The sequence below is a fragment of the Antechinus flavipes genome, chromosome 1, assembly GCF_016432865.1.
Source record: "Antechinus flavipes isolate AdamAnt ecotype Samford, QLD, Australia chromosome 1, AdamAnt_v2, whole genome shotgun sequence".
In the NCBI taxonomy this organism is placed as follows: Eukaryota; Metazoa; Chordata; class Mammalia; order Dasyuromorphia; family Dasyuridae; genus Antechinus; species Antechinus flavipes.
Window position 1 is genome coordinate 343362208 of NC_067398.1, and position 19432 is coordinate 343381639.

Sequence of the window (19432 nt, forward strand, 5' to 3'; positions counted from 1 at the left end):
AGCAATGCTTCCTAAGGCCTGCTTGATTTTATTCTCTAAGGTGTGTAACTCTAGATTAATAACCATACCATCCTGAATATTGGCGGGTAAGCTCTTCTTTTGGTTCTTGTACTTCTCCTTAAGCTCTTCTACTTCTCTTAAGTCCCTGTCAATTTTGTCTTTTATCATGACCATTTGGCATTGATATCTATAATTTTTTTGAAGAGATCTTTTGTCTCTCCCATTCTATGGTTTTCTTCTATTTCTTGGTATTGTTCACTTAAGAAAAACTAATTATATCTCCTTGTTATTCTTTAGAATTTGCATTCAGTGGGTTATATCTTTCCTTTTTTTCCCCCCTTTTGTTTTCCTTCTTTCCTCACCAATTTGTAAAGCCTCATCAGACAGTCATTTTGCCTTTTTGCTTCCCTCTACCCCTTTGAAGTGTTTTTGCTTTCTGTACAATATTGTGGATCTCTGCCCATAATTTTTTTGGCATTCTCTCAACCAAGTCTAATCCCTTAAGTCTATTCATCCCTTTCACTTCATATTCACAAGGGACCTAATTTAGATTATGCTTATATGGTCTGATGGTTTTCCCTGTTTTTTTAAATTTAGGTATGAATTTTTCAATAAGAAACTCATGATTGGAGTCATAGCTCCACTCCTTGTTTTTCTTAAATAGTATTTTGTTTTTCCAAATATATGCAAAGGTAATTTTCAACATTCACCTTTGCAAAATTTTGTGTTCCAAATTTTTCTCCCTCCCCAAGACAGCAAGTAATCTGATATAAATTAAACATGTGCAGTTCTTCTAAACATATTTTCATATTCATCATACTGTGTGAGAAAAATTAGATTAAAAGGGAAAAAAACAAGAAAGAAAAAAAAACAATAAACAAACAACCAACAACAATGCTTTGATGAACATTCAGTTTCCATAGTTCTCTCTCTAGATGCAGATGGCTATTCCATCACAAGACTATTGGAATTGCCTTTCATTGTTGAAAAAAGCTAAGTCCACAGTAGATCATCACATCATCTTGTTTTTATTGTTGACAATGTTCTCTTAGTTCTGCTCACTTCACTCAGCATCAGTTCATATAAGTCTTTCCAGGCTTTTCTGAAGTCACCTTGCTCCTCATTTCTTATGGAACAATAATGTTCCATTGCATTTATCTACCATAACATATTAAGCCATTCCCCAGTTGATGGGCATCCATTTGGTTTCCAGTCCTTGTCCAAGCCTTGTTTTAATTGACTGTATAGGGTTTCTTCATCTTTTACTGCAAAGTATAAAATTAATCTGATCTTGAAATTGACCATCCACTGATGTTCATGTGTAGAGTCACCTTTTAAGTAGTTGAAAAAAGTGTTTGGTTGACCTATTAATTACCTTAACAAAATTCTATTAGTTTTAGCTCTGCTTCATTAGAGACTCCAAGGCAAAACTTGCCTGTTATTCCAATAATCTTTTGATTTCTTCCTGATGGGATTCTGATTGTTGTCCCCAGTACACCTCAGCCCAGACCTGCCCTTAGTCTGGAGCCTTATTGAAATTATTAATCATAGATCTCACTAAAATAATGAGCAGAACAGCATATTCTGTAACCACATCACCAAGTTACCACATGACGGTTATCACAAAACATAACACAGAAATCAGCCAATAAGAAAATAGCACCAACAGGATGTAGAACAGGATACTGGATTGTAAACCTCAACAAATCGTTCCCTTAACATGGCGCCACATAGTTCCCCTTCTTTGCTGTCCTTGGGTGAACCTATGCTAGTTATGATTTTATATATATATATATATATATATGTATATATGATGTGTTCTTCATGGAACTGATCAACTTTGGTCTCAGACATCAGTGTTGGAGCATAGAATTGTATTACTGTGATGCTTTGTATTCTAACAGGTATCATTCTATCATTTTTAGAGTATGTCTCAGGACTGCTTTTTTCATCCTTTTATTGAGTCTGAAGATCATTCCTTTCAAGGATCTTGCCCACATAGTATATGTAAAGTTCACCTTAATTAAATTCAACCATTCCCATCCATTTAAGTTCACATTTAAGTCAATGCTTAAACTTTCTATCTCCTGTTTGACCACATCCAGATTACCTTGTTTCATAAATCTTATATTCCAGATTTCTATGTAGTATGGATCTTTACAGCATTGGAATTTTTTTCCCCTCTCCCCACTTAATAGAATTTTATTTTTTCCAGTTATATGTAAAGATAATTTTTAACATTTACTTTTACAAAATTTTGATTTCCACTTTTTCCTCCTTCTTTTCCTCTCATCTTTATAAGCAAGCAATCTGATGCAGGTTATACTTGCACAATTATATTAAACATATTTCCACATTAGTCATGTTGCAAAAGAAGAATTAGAACAAAAGAGAAAAACAAGAAGGAAGAAAGCAACAAAAAAGTAAAAATATTATGCTTTGATCTTCATCAAGACTCCATAGTTCTTTCTCCAGAGTTTTTGGAATTGTCTTGGATCATTATATTGCTGAGAAGAACCAAGTGTATCAGAGTTGATCATTGCACAAGTACAGTCTTCTCTTGTTTTGCTTACTTCATCCAGCATCAGTTCATATTTGTCTTTCCAGGCTTTTCTGAAATCTACCTGCTCATCATTTTTTTTTTTTTTTGGTTAATTTCAATAGTATTTTATTCTTCCAACTACATGCAAAAACAGCTCTCAACATTCATTTTTGTAAGACCTCAAGTTCAATTTTTCTTCTCCCCCAAGCAATCTGACAGACATGTACAATCATTTAAAACAGATTTCAACATTTGATATATTGTGAAAGAAAAAATCATAACAAAAAGGAAGAACCACAATTAAAAAAAAGAACAACACAAAAAGGTATAAATAGCATGCCTTGATCAAGTATTATCTCTGGATTTGGGTGGCATTTTCTATTCCAAGTCTATTGGATTGTCTTGGATCACTGTACTGTTGAGAAGGACTAAGTCTTTCATAGTTGATCATCATATAGTCTTGCTGTTACTGTGTACAATGTTTTTCCAAGTTTTTCTGAAATCCATGCTCATCATTTCTTCTCTTTCTTTTTGTGTTTGAGGCTATTGGGTTAAATGAATTGCTTAGGATCACACAAGTAGGAAGTGGGAAGTAGTTAGTGTCTGCTGCTGGATTTGAACTGAGATTCTCCTGATTTCAGGATTGATGTGCTAACCACTAAACCATCTAGCTGCCTCCTCATTATTTCTTAAAATTTTTACAATAGTATTTCATTACATCCTTATCCCACAGTTTGTTTAGTCACTCCCCAATTGATGGGCAGATCCAATTCTTTGGCAGGCTAGTTTAATTAAGATACAAGATATGTGGAGGGGAGTAATACATAACTCATTTGGAAAGATAAGTAAGAGCCATATTCTGAGGAGTTTGTATTCTAGTTCCTTTTGATCAAGGAAAGCCATTGTTAAATTTGCCATTTTAAAATTTTGCCTGAGTATTTTAGGAATTGATTTATTGTTGTGTGCTCATCTATTCTTTAAAATTTTTTTTTTATTATTAATAGCTTTTTATTTACAAGCTATATGCATGGGTAATTTTTCAGCATTGACAATTGCCAAACCTTTTGTTCCAATTTTTCCCCTTCTTCCCCCGACCCTCTCCCCTAGATGGCAGAATGACCAATACATGTTAAATATATTAAAGTATCAATTAAATACAAAATAAGTATACATGTCCAAACAGTTATTTTGCTGTACAAAAAGAATTGGACTCTGAAATAGTGTACAATTAGCCTGTGAAGGAAATCAAAAATGCAGGTGGACAAAAATATAGGGATTAGGAATTCTATGTAATGGTTCTTAGTCATCTCCCAGAGTTCTTTAGATGGTTCAGTTCATTACTGTTCCATGGAACTGATTTGGTTCATCTCATTGCTGAAGATGGCCAGGTCCATCAGAATTGATCATCATATAGTATTGTTGAAGTATATAATGACTTCCTGGTCCTGCTCATTTCACTCAGCATCAGTTCATGTAAGTCTCTCCTGGCCTTTCTGAAATCAGCTGCTCATCTATTCTTAAGAAAATGATGGCTATAATGTTTGTAATGCAGATTAAACTTAAAAGTATGTCAGAAAGGAGGTTGTTAAAACATTTACTAGCACAACTCTGATTATATCCTTGAAGTAAACTGAAAGAAATGGCAAAGACATTGTGGCAAGAATAGAGGAATGATGTGGAGGATGATTTGGAGAGCAGATAGATACTTGGCTGGTTAGGTGGTAAGAAGTTATAAGATAATAGCTATGAGAGAGGAAGACAGAGGATAGAATAGAGAAATATTATGGAGGTAGTATTGACCAAGACTTGCCAATAGATTGGATATGGACAGTCAGGTAGAAAGAAAGAATAAAGGAAAACAAAATTGTACAACTTGGTGACATCTTGTTGAGAATTCAAATGAGGGTAACTATCAATTGTATTTGGGAAATTGTTGTCCCTACTGAAGCCATCAGGAAAGTCTCTAATTAAGAGGTCAACTTTGCTATTGATGAAGACCTCAGAATTCTTTACTGCCCAGGACTGAAATAACTTTGGGTGTAGCATTTATTACACATGTGCAAGCACAATCACTTAAGAAGTGATTCAATGAAGAAGAAATTAAAGCAATAATTAGGAGCTATTTTGCCCAACTGTATGCCAATAAATCTGATAATTTAAGTGAAATGGATGAATGCTTACAAAAATATAGATTGCCCAGGTTGACAGAGGAGGAAATAAATTAATTAAATAGTTCCATTTTAGAGAAAAAATTGACCAAGCTATTAATGAACTCCCTAAGAAAAAATTTCCAAGGCTAGGTGGATTTAGAAGTGAATTCTACCAAACATTTAAAGAATAATTAATTCCAATACTGTACAAACTATTTGGAAAAATAGGGAAAGAAGGAGTTCTATCAAATTTCTTTTATGGCACAGATATGGTGCTTACCTAAACTAGGTAGGTTCAAAACACAGAAAGAAAATTATAGACCAATTTCCCTAATACATATTAATGCAAAAATCTTAAATAAAATATTAGCAAAGAGCTCATAGCACGTTATTACTAGGATAATATACTATGACCAAGTAGGATTTATACCAGGACTGCAGAGCTGATTCAATATTGAGAAAACTAATAGCATAATTAACTAAACTAACTAATAAATAATTAAACTAACAGAAATCCTATGACAATCTCAGTAGATGCAGAAAAAGCATTTGACAAAATCCAACACTCTTTCATATTAAAAACACTAGAGAGCATAGGAATAAATGGAGTTTTCCTTAAAATGCTCAGTAATATCTATCTAAAACCATCAGGCAGCATCACATGTAATAGGAATAAACTAGAAGCATTCCTAGTAAGATCAAGGGTGAAACAAGATTGCTTACTATCACTATTACTTTTCAATATTGTATTAGAAATGTTAGCTTTTGCAATAAGAGAAGAAAAATAAATTAAAGGAATTAGAGTAGGTAATGAGGAAGCCAAATTATCATTCTTTGCAGATGATATGATGGTATACTTAGAGAATCCTAGTATCAATTAAAAAACTACTAGAAACAGTTCACAACTTTAGCAAAGTTGCAGGATACAAAATAAGTCCACATAAACCACTGACTTTTCTATTCGTTACCAACAAAGTTCAACAGCAAGAGATGCAGAGAGAAAACAACTGTTGATAATATAAAATATTTGGGAGTCTACCTGCCAACACAACATCAGGAACTATATAAACATAATTATAAAACACTTTCCACACAAATAAAGTTAGATCTAAACAACTGGGAAGAATATCAAATTCTCATGGGTATGGCCAAGCTAACATAAAAATGACAATTCTACCTTGTTGGGGTTTCGGCTCCAACTCCCGAGTGAAACAGGCCTCCTGTGACCAGCACTGCCTGTCCACTTGAATAGTGAAGACTGTGAGGAATGAGGGGCGAGAGCCAGGGTGGTGTAAGACTCCGACTTATTACAAAGACTGCAGGTGCTTTTATCTCTCCTCAGTGCCTGCTTCTAGTTCCTATATCATAACATAAACACATTCTAACCTACAGCAGATACATGATTCTCTACAGGAAGCTGCACATAGATACAGAGTGAGCATTCTTTTCCTAATAGGGTATGGTCATTGTACTCCCCTCCAAGGTCCGGCACGCCTCCCCTGGGGACTGCCACGTTGCTTCTTCCGGTGGGACCCCTTCCTCCCCATGCCATCTTGTTCACCTTGCAAGGCTACCCTCAGTTTACCTGAGCCGTGCCCTGTGCGATGTCCAAGGCTGGCAGGAGGTTGGCAAGTCTTCTTATACTACCTAAATTAATCTACTTATTCAGTGTCATATCAATCAAATTGCTTAGAAATTACTTTATAGAACTAGAAAAAATAATAACAAAATTCATCTGAAAGAACAAAAGGTCAAGAATTTCAAGGGAATTAATGAAAAAAAATGTAAATGCAAATGACCTAGCTCTACCAGACTTAACATTATATTTATAAAACAGTGGTCATCAAAACCATTTAGTATTGGCTAAGAAATAGAGTAGTTGATCAGTAGAATGGGTTAGGTTCACAAGACACAATAGTTAATGACTATAGTAATCTAGTGTTTGATAAATCCAAAGACTCCAGTTTCTGGGATAAGAACTCACTATTTGACAAAAACTGCTGGGAAAATGGAAATTTGTATGGAAATACAATTGGAATTGTATGGCAGATTGGAAAATAGTATGGCAGAAACTAGGCATTGACCAAAACCTAACACTCTATATCAGGATAAGGTCGAAATGGATTCATGATTTAGACATAAAGGGCGATACCACAAGCAAATCAGGAGATCAAGGGATAGATAGTCTACCTCTCAGATCTATGGAGAAGAAAGGAATTTATGGCCAAAGAAGAACTCACATACATTATTGAATGCAAAATGAATAATTTTGATTATGTTAAATTAAAAATATTTTATACAAACAAAACCAATGCAGTCAAGATTAGAAAGGGAAGCAGAAAACTGAGGAAATTTTTTTTTTTTACCTTAACAGTTCTGATAAAGGCCTCATTTCTAAAATATATAAAGAATTGATTCAAATTTATAAGAATAAAAGCCATTCTTCAATTGATAAATGATCAAAAGCTATGAACAGACAATTTTCAGATGAAGAAATTAAAGCATTTCTATATATAAATTATATATTATTGATTAGAAAAATGCAAATTAAGATAAATTTGGAAAACATTTAGATCCAGAAAATAATTATAATTATAATATAATAATAATTTTGATTATATTAAATTAAAAAGGTTTTATACAAATAAAACCAATGCAGTCAAGATTAGAAAGGGAAGCAGAAAACTGGGGAAAAATTTTTTTTTTACCTTTAACGGTTCTAATAAAGGCTTCATTTCTAAAATATATAAAGAATTGATTCAAATTTATAAGAATAAAAGCCATTCTTCAATTGATAAATGATCGAAGGCTATGAACAGACAATTTTCAGATGAAGAAATTAAAGCATTTCTACATATAAATTATATATTATAAATATATATTATTGATTAGAAAAATGCAAATTAAGACAAATTTGGAAAACAAAGTTTTGCAAGGGTGAATGTTGAAAACTATCTTTGCATGTATTTTGAAAATAAAAAAAAACTATTAAAAAAAAAGTAGAGGTGGATGGGGTAAGAGGAGTCCTTTGAGTCCTTTGTGTTTGCAGTGCCTTTTTGCTGAGGTGGAGGTGCTGCCTGAATTTGGAGGCAGCTGGCACTTGACCGTCCTGGCCCTTCTGTATGCTGGTTTGGGCATCTCTTCCTCTATTATGGGGCTTTGGTTTTGAGGATCTCATCGAGATTTAGCAGACTTGGCAGATCCCTCCAGCTGATACCCAGACTAGCATTTGGTATTAATATAACCTCAGTTCTTGAAAACTATGTCTTTGGAACAAACCTGGAAAGTCAAGTCATGTGATCATAAATTTAGATCTGGAAGGGACCTTAGATGTCATATATTCAAACCCTGATGTTTTAATTAAGAAAAGACAGAGAGTAAGAGAAGTTAAAGGACTTGCCCAGACTCTAAAAGATATTGGTAAAGATAGATCCGAACTCCAGTCCCTTTTTAGACACTGTGCTAAATGCTTAAGATATAAATACAGGCATGCAAGATAGTCCTTACCCATAAGGGGCTTATATTCTAATGGGGGAAAGTAGCACAAAGCAGGAGATGCAGCTAGTTGGCTTAACAGATGGAGTGCTGACCCAGAGTTGGGAGAACCTGAGCTCAAATCCAGATTCAAACACTGTTTGTGTGATCCTGGGCAAGTCAAACAACCCTCTTTGTCTCACTTTTCATTTATATAATGAGCTAGAGAAGGAAATGGCAAACCACTCCAATCTCTTTGCCAAGAAAACTTCAGATGGGGTCAAGATGACTCAGATATGATTGAACAATACATAAAAGGGGAATGTAACATGGTATGTGGATAGCCAGGAAGTGGGATGGAGACCTGGCTCTAGATGAAGCAAAAGCTTTATCAATTAGAGAGAAAGCTTGATCTATAGCTGTTGTAAGCTGAGGATGAAATTCATATAATATGTTATAACATAAAATATGTTATTATTCATAAAACTTGTGAATAACAACAGTGAAAGAGGGCTGAATGTGAGGATGCTCACTTCTTCCTATCGTATTATAATGGACAAAGTCAAAACATGGAAGAACTGTGACTGTCAATTTTAAAAAAGAAAAAAAGTCAGGCAAGAGAGTAAATACCTCCTCACCAATGTACTTCAGAAAAAGCACCAAAAGAGTGTTTATAGCATCCAGATCTAGATTGGCAGACCCTATAGAAATAACATGGATTTCTACAAATAAACAGGAGAGAAAGGGGTGCTAATACTACCAGTGCTGAGGCTTGTGGTTTGAACAGCTTCTTAAATAAAAAGGAAGCACCTTTTTATTTTCCCAGGAATGCATTATATCTTTTTAACAATAATTTATTCCTAGAGAGTAAAGAAAATGAAGTCATGGAAGTGTCATAGGAAGAAGAGAGAAAGAAATAAACATTTATCTAGCACCTACTATGTATGTGCCAGACATTGTGCTAAGCATTGTTTTCAAATATTGATTCTTGTAATAATCTATGGCTATTAGCTTTTTTTTTTTTCTGAGGCCATACAACCAGTTTGCACCTAGGGTCAGATTTGAATTGTGGTCTTCCTGACTGTAGACCTGGTGTTCTAATCTACTGTGTGAGCTACCTTAGAATAGGATGGACTTTCTCCAAGCCTTTGTCTCACTTACCTCCATCAAAATCTTTTGAGGCTTATTGGGAAATTTAGCTGCTACATATATGCTGTCACTGAATTGTGCAAGAAAAAGAACAGTGTAGTGTGTAACTTTAAGAAGGCCACAAAACCTCTCCCACTCTAATATGGGGACAGCTTCTCTATCTATTTTATGGGATTTTTGTGAGGATAACAATATAATACACTTGAAAGTGTTTTGTCAAATGGAAAGCACTATACAAATGTAAGGGAATATCATCATTATAATTACTGTTATTATTAAACAATTCCCTGTAAAGAACCTGAAGCTGATGACAGCTATGTTTTTGTGAGGAAAAAAGTTAGTTTGGTAAAAGATCAAACAGAATTTCAAGCAAATGATAAGACTAAATTGGTTTGACTTCTCAGTCAGGCCAAATGATTTTATAAGGAAAATAACAATTAAAAAGGTTTATTCAGTGACCTTTTTGACTACATATTAAAACTCAGAACTGGGGCAGCTAGGTGGTACAGTGGATAGAGCAGCAGCCCTTTAGTCAGGAGGACTTGAGTTCAAATGTTTCCTCAGACACTCAACACTTCCCAGCTGTGTGACCCTGGGCAAGTCTCAGCTTTGCCTCAGCAAAAAAAAAAAAAAAAAAAAAAAAAGCTAAGGACTTCAGAGAAATATAGTATGCTGGCTTTGAGGTCAGGGCTCTGAATTTGAATGTTGGCTCTACTACCTATAGTCTGAATGACTTCAGATGAAGTTTACTTCATCTGGACTTTACTTGTCAAATAAAGGGGTCCAAATAGATGGCTTCTGAAGTCTCTTTCAGCTGTAGGTCTGTAATCCTGCGGTTAGCATCTTTGGATCTCTATTTAAAATCAGATACTATGTGATTTCATCTTATTTGGGAAATCATTTGAAAGGTCTCTATAGTAAAGTTTCTTAAACTGTGAATTGCAACCCCATATGGGATTAAGTAACTGAATATGGGGGCATTGTGAAAAATTTGACAACAATAAAAGGTATCAATTATTCCCCCAAGATTTAATTATGCAAAAATAAATAAGCACATCCACCACATTAGTATGCAAATTTCTTTTGTCTTTAATAAGTGGGAAAATTATATGTGTACCAAAAATCATTTTAAAATAAATTTCTATTATAATTCATTATCAATAATTGTTTTATTTGTATACCTATTTTATATACCTATATACTTGGGGTCATGTAAAAATTTCTCAGGCAAGAAAAGGTCTCAAGTAGAAAAAGTTTAAGAAGTCCTGCTCTACATCAGCTACCCCTTCTCAATTTTTACTTTTGACTTATTCATGAATGATATCTTTTTGTTGGGGAGGGTCCAGGAGGAAGGAGGTAATAGAAAAAAATTTCCTACAGCTGCCTATGATAAAGAGTAACCTTTCTAGGGAATATTAATATTTTTAAAGACCCAATACTTTAATACTGTGAAATTAATGGCACAAGTGAAAATGAATTGATATGGTGAAATGGCAGGAGTTTGTCAAGCTGTTAGAAGAGAGATTTTCAATCAGGGAGATTCTTCTGAATCCTCAAATATCTTCAAAAGTCCTCAAATGGTTACACAGGCAACAACTTTTATCTCAGAAAGGTCCTGCTACAGTTTCTGTTTGTCTTTCTCTGAATCTCTGTCTCTATTTGTCTTTCTCTCTTTGTCTCTCACACACAGTTACATATGCACACACACGTTATGTGATGGAGTCTTGTTTTTGTACTCTTGTTACAACAGAATATCGGAATGGCCTCCAGGGATGGCAGAAGAAAGGGAATCAATTGTGGTTCCCTGATTTTCCTGGGCAACTGGCTCTGGTTGGACCCAGCCTGATATTCTTGGTCATCTTTACTGGGAGTGTGGTTGCGGTGGTGATTATGGCTTCAGCTGCAGCCTTATTTGGTTGTTGCTTCGTGGCTCTCTTTGTTAGATGATGTGGAATAGAATAAAAAAGAGACAATGGAATTGAGTCAGTTTAACAGGCAATCTCATCTTTCTGGTTCTTTTGTGTTTTCTTCTAGAGGAACAAAAAGGAAAGACATAAACCTTTCCATTAGGGAGATTACAATCTAGAAGGGAAGATAAGAAAGGGGCATAAATGACCTGTTCATGCATCAGTTCCCAAATGTTCTCCAAAAAACAAATCATTAACTCGGGGTCATTTGTTTAAGAGATAGCATGAAAGGGCCATCTTTTGGTGAAAAAGATAACTGCAAGATTTCTAACCTTTTTAGCTTTAAAAACATGACTGTGTTGGGCAGCAGTCACATACTGGATTGTATGTACTGGATGTGCCTAAATGTCTTGGAAAAATGGCCATTTTTCTTCTGCTGTTTTTAGGTTTGTATTTTAAAGTAGAAGTTAGCTTGTAATTTTTAAAAATTAAGTTTATTCATGTTTAGTTTCTTTAGCTGGATGAATAAAAATAAAATATTTTATAGTTGAAAACTGATCATTAAAAAAAAATTAAATTCTAGGTGTGCTCAGTGAAATGTGATATGTGTACATATGTCCACATAGGGTTTTTTGGGCAGCTTTTTCTTCCTCTTAGACATAATTTTTGTAGGAACTAATTGCCTTTATTCCTTCTCCTCAATTAGTCTAAGTACATTTCACCATAGTCTCATTCCCTTTCTTCTTTCTTGTTTGGGAGATGTCTAAGGAATTTTATTTTACTGCCTGGAGGGTTATTTTCTTTTCTTAAATTGTCTGTTGGGTTTTTACAAGTTAAAAAGTCTTTAGGAGATTTTTTTTTTTTCATTTCAAGATATATGACTTTAGTCTTTTTCTTAGAAAAGTTCTAGTCTTCCTTCATCAGAATATTAAATGTTGCTGCGTATGTATGTCATTTTGTAACCATTCATCACACTACAAATGTAAGGAGTTAGTATAGTTAATATGTTAGAAGATCTAACTAGGTTCTTTTCTGGATGTAAATTTAGGGAAATTTTTAGGAGTCAAGATCATTTAGATGCCATTGAAACTGAGATTTCTGGTTTTTTGTTTGTTCATTAGGTGGGGAAATGACAGAATGCTGGCTAATTATATAACTACTCATAGGTTATTGGCAACTCCATCACTAGGAATTTCAGCACCCAGGGCAAGCTTCATACGAGTCACCCAGGGCAAGCAGGATACAACACACCCTTGAACCAACTTTTTTTTTTTTCTCAATAATATTTTATTTTTCCAAATACATATAAATATAGTTTTCAACATTCATTTTTGTAAGATTTTTTCTCCCTTCTTCTCTTTCCCCAGACAGCAAGCAATCTAATATAGATTATACATGTACAATCCTTTAAAAAATATTTCTATATTTGTCATCCTGTGCAAGAAAAATCAGATCAAAAGAAAAAAAAGTGAGGAAAAGTAAAAGCAAAAAATAAAAAATAAGAAGTTAAAATACAGTGCTTTTACATTTAATCTCCATAGTTCTCTTTCTGGATGTGGATGACATTTTCCATCCCAAGTTTATTGGAATTGTCTTGGATCACTGCATTGCTGAGAAGAGTTAAGTCTATCATAGCTGAACAGCACATAATTTTGCTGTTATTGTGTGCAATGTTCTCCTGCTGAACCAATTCTTTAAGACAAATTAAATCAGGGAGAGAGAAATTTGGGAACAGAATGTCTTCTTAGGATAAAAACCCTGATTATTGCCAAGTGGAGAGAAGACAGTGACCCTGGGACACAAGCTACTATTGGTGGAAAATCTATGCTGATGGGAGGATTACCAATAGGAATATTTACAAAGGACCTCACCTAGTTGCAGCTTGTGGGTGGAAAAGAAAAAGAATAAATTTTTATATCATGCCATAATGCCATGTGCTAGGCATTTTTCAGATATTATTTCATTTTGATTTTCTACTTCATTTACCAAGAGGTAGATGCTATTTCCCCCATTTTATATTTGAGGAAACTGAGATTTAAATGACTTGCCTCAGGTCACATAGTAAGTATCTAATGCCAGATTTGAACTCAGGTCTCCCTGACTTCTCCACCTAGCTGGCAATTTATAGGGGACTTTGGGAGAAGGGAGATTAAATATCCCATTTGATAGCTTTTTGGTTTAACAAGGTATTAAATTTAGGTGTTGCTATATTAAGTGTTAGTGTCCTGTGACAAAGACCAGTTACATCACCTTAATTAAGAATCTGATTATGTTCCAGGTTTGGGGGGAAGTAGGTAGTTGATAGAGGATTTGGAGGAGCAAAGAACAAAGGGATACAGGAAGAGAAAAGGGCAAAAGGTCTTTGGAGACTTGGAATCTAATTCCTCATTCCTAATGAGTGCAAGACTATCTTTGAGCCTCCCTCCTTAGTATCCCTCAAAATCTTTTCCCTTATCTTTTTATTTTCTCTGCTTAAAACTGAGAATCATAGAAGGCAGAACACAAGGTTAGGATCAACACTTTATTCCTTAGGTTCTAGGCATTAGACTTATATTACATAGCCAGAATGAGTTTGTGGGTGGAAATGGGGACTGTGATTTCAACCTCAGTGGAGAGAAGAGGAAATAACATTTTTCCCCACTCCTTCTCTCTCCAATATATGCCTATTATAAATTATTGACAACATATTGAAGTCAAGGTTTTAAAAATTGAAGCATCTCTAAGTGAAATGAGCAGAACCAGGAGATCATTATACACTTCGACAACGATACTATATGAGGACATATTTTGATGGAAGTGGATTTCTTTGACAAAGAGACCTAACTAAGTTTCAATTGATAAATGACGGACAAAAGCAGCTACACCCAAAGAACGAACACTGGGAAACGAATGTGAACTATCTGCATTTTTGTTTTTCTTCCCGGGTTATTTATACCTTCTGAATCCAATTCTCCCTATGCAACAAGAGAACTGTTCGGTTCTGCAAACATATATTGTATCTAGGATATACTGCAACATATCCAACATATAAAGGACGGCTTGCCATCTAGGGGAGGGGGTGGAGGGAGGGAGGGGAAAAAAAATCGGAAAAGAAACGAGTGCAAGGGATAATGTTGTCAATATAAAGTAATCATTAAATAAAAATTAAAAAAAAAATAAAAAAAATTGAAGCATCTGCATTGTCTAATGCTCGTTTCCTTATATTCTATCCACTGATTGACCATCTTACCTTCCACATCCTTTCAAATGGTCCAATGGTGTAACAGAGAAGATGGTTTTCATCTCTGATTTACCTAAAAGTAGATTCCTTTATTCTAGAGTAGAAGCTATGTAATTGTAACACCTTAAATGGATTAGTGAAATTCTTCTAGGCTACCATCTTTCTTTTTTTTTATGCTGCCCTTCATAGCATATGATGGGATGGGAACATCTATTAGCATTTCATAATGCCATAATAGTTATGGCACCTACAAAAGGAGGGCATGGTTCTCTCTTTCTACCAATGTCCCTGACTAATTGAACTATCAATCAATATAGAACCAGCCTACTATGGTCTTAATTAGTTGTTATAAGGTCCCATATAACTGGGGACATTAATATGGGAAGAGTGTGGACCGACATTTTTGGTGTATGGACCCAGTAGCTTATTTAGCTGACCTAACTAGGATGTGGTGTAAGGAAGCACAAAGAGTTTTGAGTTCTTGGGTATAGGTTCGAGTCCTATTGTCCTAGGTTGGTTGGTCTTACAGAGGTGATAGCTCAGGAAAGCAGCAAGATCTTAAGTGTATCTTCCTTCACATGTACTTAAATAGTGCTTCTTATTTATGTACTCCTTTCTCTCTCTCTCTCTCTCTCTCTCTCTCTCTCTCTCTCTCTCTCTCTCTCTCTCTCATTTATAAATGTCTTTAAAAGATTGCCAAATACTTTATGTAAATTATTTTATCTGAGTCCTATGGAAATCTTGGAATGGAGATCCAACTAAAGCTGTGAGAAGTTATACAGTTAGTAGAGAGGAAATAGGATTAAATTCCAGGTCCTTCTGATTTCAAGCCTAGTAATCTTGAACACAAGGGAAGTTTGCAGGGCAGGATCTGAAGATGCAAAGTGTGTATTTGCCCCTCTGGCAACGCCAACTCCTCCATGACAGCAGAGACAATGCAGTCCAGAGACCAATACTTTAGATTTTGAAAGTTAAGGAAAGGGATGGGAGAGGGGAAGACTTATATAAATCGGTCTAGTTGCCCTATTGCTGTATATGAGTATATTTATACCAACCTGTTGAGAGGCTAGAGTAACCTAGAAAACTCTTGAATTTTTTGGCTTGAATTTCTAGCATGCTGCTCACTCTCTGTCCATGTTTCCTCCTCTTTTCTTTGATTCTTTTCTGAAATCTTCTGAATCTGGAGACCCTTCCCACACTATATTTACTTATTTGTATGAATATTTTTTCTCAAAAGAATGTCAGTTCCTTGAAGAAAGGGAAGTGGGGATTCCTATTTGAATCTCCAATATATAACACAATACCTGGCACTTCTTATTGGAATTATCTTGGTCACTCCACTGCTAAGAAGAGCTAAGTCTATTACAGTTGATCATCACATAATCTTGCTGTTACTGTGTGTATTGTTTTCCTATTGTTCTTGACAAATTAAATCAGGGAGAGATAGAAACCCTGCAAACTAAGTGGAAGAAAGACAGTGACCCTGGAACACAATTCAGTATAGCTGGAGAATCTATGCTGATGGAAAGGTTATACTAGGGATGGTTGCAAGGATCTCACCGGATTGCAGTTTATGGGTGGAAGGGGAAATGAATAAACATTTGTAGAGTGCTATACTATGTGCTAGGTATTCTACAAATATTATCTCATTTCATCTTCACAATAACCCTAAGAGGGTAGAGTGAATGAAGAGGAAACTGTCTAGCTGTGACCAGATGTCTAGAAATGAGGTGGTGTTCCTTCTAACATGGTACTCCCTAGACACTTAAAGAAATGAGATAGAATCTGTTGACTGAGAAAAATGGCCCATTCCCTTGGGACATCTTTGCACAGGAGATACTGCTTTTTTGCACTTTGGATAAATACTGAAGGTTGAGGTTTAAAGTTTTGATTTATTCTTTATTTTAGCTTTTTTTTTTTTTTTTTTTGCTAATTCATCGTATTAACAAATCAAATAGCATTAATAGAGAATTATAGAATCCTGTGAGCTTTTTTTGGGGGGGGCAAGGGAAAGGCATAGTAGCTGACAGAATAGTCTAAGGAAGTAAGACCCAATGAGTTAAGGAGATATTTCTATTTTTAGTCATTTTGACAATATCTTCTAGATTTCTTTTGAACTGGGAGGCAACTTGATCAAAGCCTGGTCAAGAGTGTTATGCCACAGTCTCTTTTGAACTGTTCTGCCTCAGTTTCTCTGTACTAGTTTCCTTTATTTCAGTTTTCTTAACTGTTCCCCTTAGTTGTAAAATCCCACTCTGGCCCATTAAAACTGAGGACCATCTGCTCTAAGGTTATAAATTATCAATGTAAGACTCAAGATAAGGGGAGATTAGACTTCCTGGCTCCTTTTGTTCTCAGGAATTTGTGACGCTATCCCTCTAAAATATTCCAAGAGATAAGACTATACTGGATACCTCACTGACATCTTTACTTCTGTTTATTCAGACATCCTGACTCTGGCTTTTAGTAAGAATTTATGGCCTCCTTCCATCCTGACAGAACTAAATGGCTCTGTGAAGAAGTTTTCCCGCTTCTTTCCCCTTTTCTTTGTTTGTAAAAGATATTTAAGGAGTTGGGATTCTCCCATTCATCACTGGATATTTTGAGACGAGAGTCCTGTCCAGTCAATTATGCTCTCCAATTAATAAAATATTAAAAACTCTCTAATCTTTTCTCCTGCCTTAGTTTCTCCGGCATTACAAAGAGCACTAGAGCAGTGAAGAATAGGAATAATATTTACAGGTAGCTAGAGTATCATCTGGAGACCAAACAGTATGTTGCACCCTGCTAAGTAGGCTAAGTAATCTTTTAAAATAAAAAAAAATAGCTTTTTATTTTCAAAATATCTGCAAAGATAATTTTCAACATTCACCCTTGCAAAACTTTGTGGTCCAAATTTTTCCTCTCTCTCTTATATTAAACATGTGTAATTCTTCTATACATGTTTCCATAATTATCATGTTGCACAAGAAAAATCGGATCAAAAAGGGAAAAAAATGAGAAACAAAAAACAAGCAAACAACAACAAGAAAAAAGTGAAAATATACATATTTAGTCCCCACAGTCCTCTTTCTGGATTTGGGTAATCTTGAGCTCAAGAAGTAATTATATAATAATCTTACAATCTCTCCAATAGTAGAAAGCAAAGGAGAAACTAGGGGTAGTTGCAGATAGTGTAAAATGTATTTTTTAAAAGAATAACTTAAAATTATATTTACAAAGTATATTCATTACCTCAGTTCTTTGACTCTGTATAGAAAATGCTATCCCTATTTTATATGTTAAGAAACTAAGGCTCAGAAGTTGTCACTTGTTTGCAGATACATAGCTTGTGTCAGAATCAGGATTCATTGCCTATAAAACAGAAAGCACCAAATAAACTCTTGTTTATTGGCTGACTCAAACCTAGACCTTTTGATTCCAAATTCAGTATACTTTCTATCACACAAAGAGAATTTACACATTATCTTAAACAATCATTGCATATATTGATTAAGAAAAGTTAATTGACTTCTGTGAAATCATTTTTTTCTTACAGAGCCAAGATGAGGTTTTAGGTCATGTGATTCAGTACTATTTTCTTTCTACTACAAGATGGTGTCTGAAACTGTGCTGATCAGGTCTCAGGACATTGAAAAAATTTTCAGCGTTAGGTGAGGAAGTTGAACTAGAGGATAATGAGTTTACAATGATGCATGAAATGAGAAACAATATATATATTTTTAACAATATTTTTTCTATGGCAGAAGAAGAAATTTATTTCTTTTTTTGCATCTTCTTAGCAACATTGAATATAAAGGGTTTGGTAGGAAAAAAGTGATGTCATTAATTTGGGAGACTTTTTGGAGGGAATGTATTTGTGATTTAATTAGTACAGGAAATTCCTTGTAAGAAAATTGTGACAAAGTCAATATGTGTCAGAATCAGGACTCAAGTTTTCCTGTGAAGCTAGTGTTCTACCCTCTATAAAAACTGTCTCTCATTATTTTTTTCAGGGGAAAAAGCAAGAAAATGATGTGAATTAACTATCTCTAGTTTTTTTTAAAGAGATATTTCAATTTGAGAAGTATATCCAATTCTTCACTTCCATACTTCATAGAGATTTTAAAGGTTAAATGTATGCAAAAGGACTGTTAAAACTCACACTATTGCTTTATAAATTATACCTCTTTTAATCAGCAAAATGGATCTTTCAGAAACTAGTGGTAAACTCTTTTGAACTGAATATAAGATAGGCACAGAGATGTTGGCATTATCCAGAAACACTTAGGCATAATACCTATACACATATACACAGAGCCTTTCCAGAGAAAATATTGTGAGTTTTCTAGGCAACTGCATATAGGATATATTTATGGTAGTGTGCCATCAAATACTGTTGATGAATACATTGAATGGTAGAATTATTAGGTGAGCTATTTTGTTTGACTTATCATAAAAATGAAAGGGATTGAATTATTGTTCCAAGAGCAGTTCACTCTGAATCAAATATTTTCAGAATCAGAAGTAATCTCATAAATTGACTAGTCCAGTCCCTACCTGAACATACATTGCTTTTATAATATTCTCACAAGTAGTTACCTAATCTTTCTAATCACTGGAAGTTGATTGGGATTTTACTTCTTGAGTCAGCCTTTTATATTTGGGGAGAGTTCTAATATTTAGGGTTTCCATTTTGTTTCTATTTTCTAATACAATCTACCTCTCTGAAATTTCTACCCATTGCTCCTAGTTTTAAGTCCCATTAAAACAAATATAAACCTTATTCATAGCAATATCTTACCTTTTGGGAGGATGTTATGATTCATACCCCATCTCAAGCACCACAAGTTTCTCCAGAGCTAAACATCCCCAATCCATCAATAAAATATTATATGGCACATTCTCCTGTCATTTCAAAATTCTGATTGTCCTCTACTGCATTCATAGTAGTTTCTCCATTTTCTAATTCAGAGTTGAACAAAATCATGCAGATCAGTTCTGACCATAA

General features: G+C 34.6%; 1 long non-coding RNA gene across 1 annotated transcript; it reads right to left on the reverse strand.

Annotated features, from left to right (window-relative positions):
• Positions 1–10377: 10377 nt before the first annotated feature.
• LOC127543447 (uncharacterized) lies at positions 10378–19432 on the reverse strand. Its single transcript, XR_007949233.1, has 3 exons — positions 19226–19432; positions 17677–17796; positions 10378–11249 (listed from the first exon to the last, which is right to left on the reverse strand). It is a non-coding gene; the product is annotated as an uncharacterized LOC127543447 (long non-coding RNA).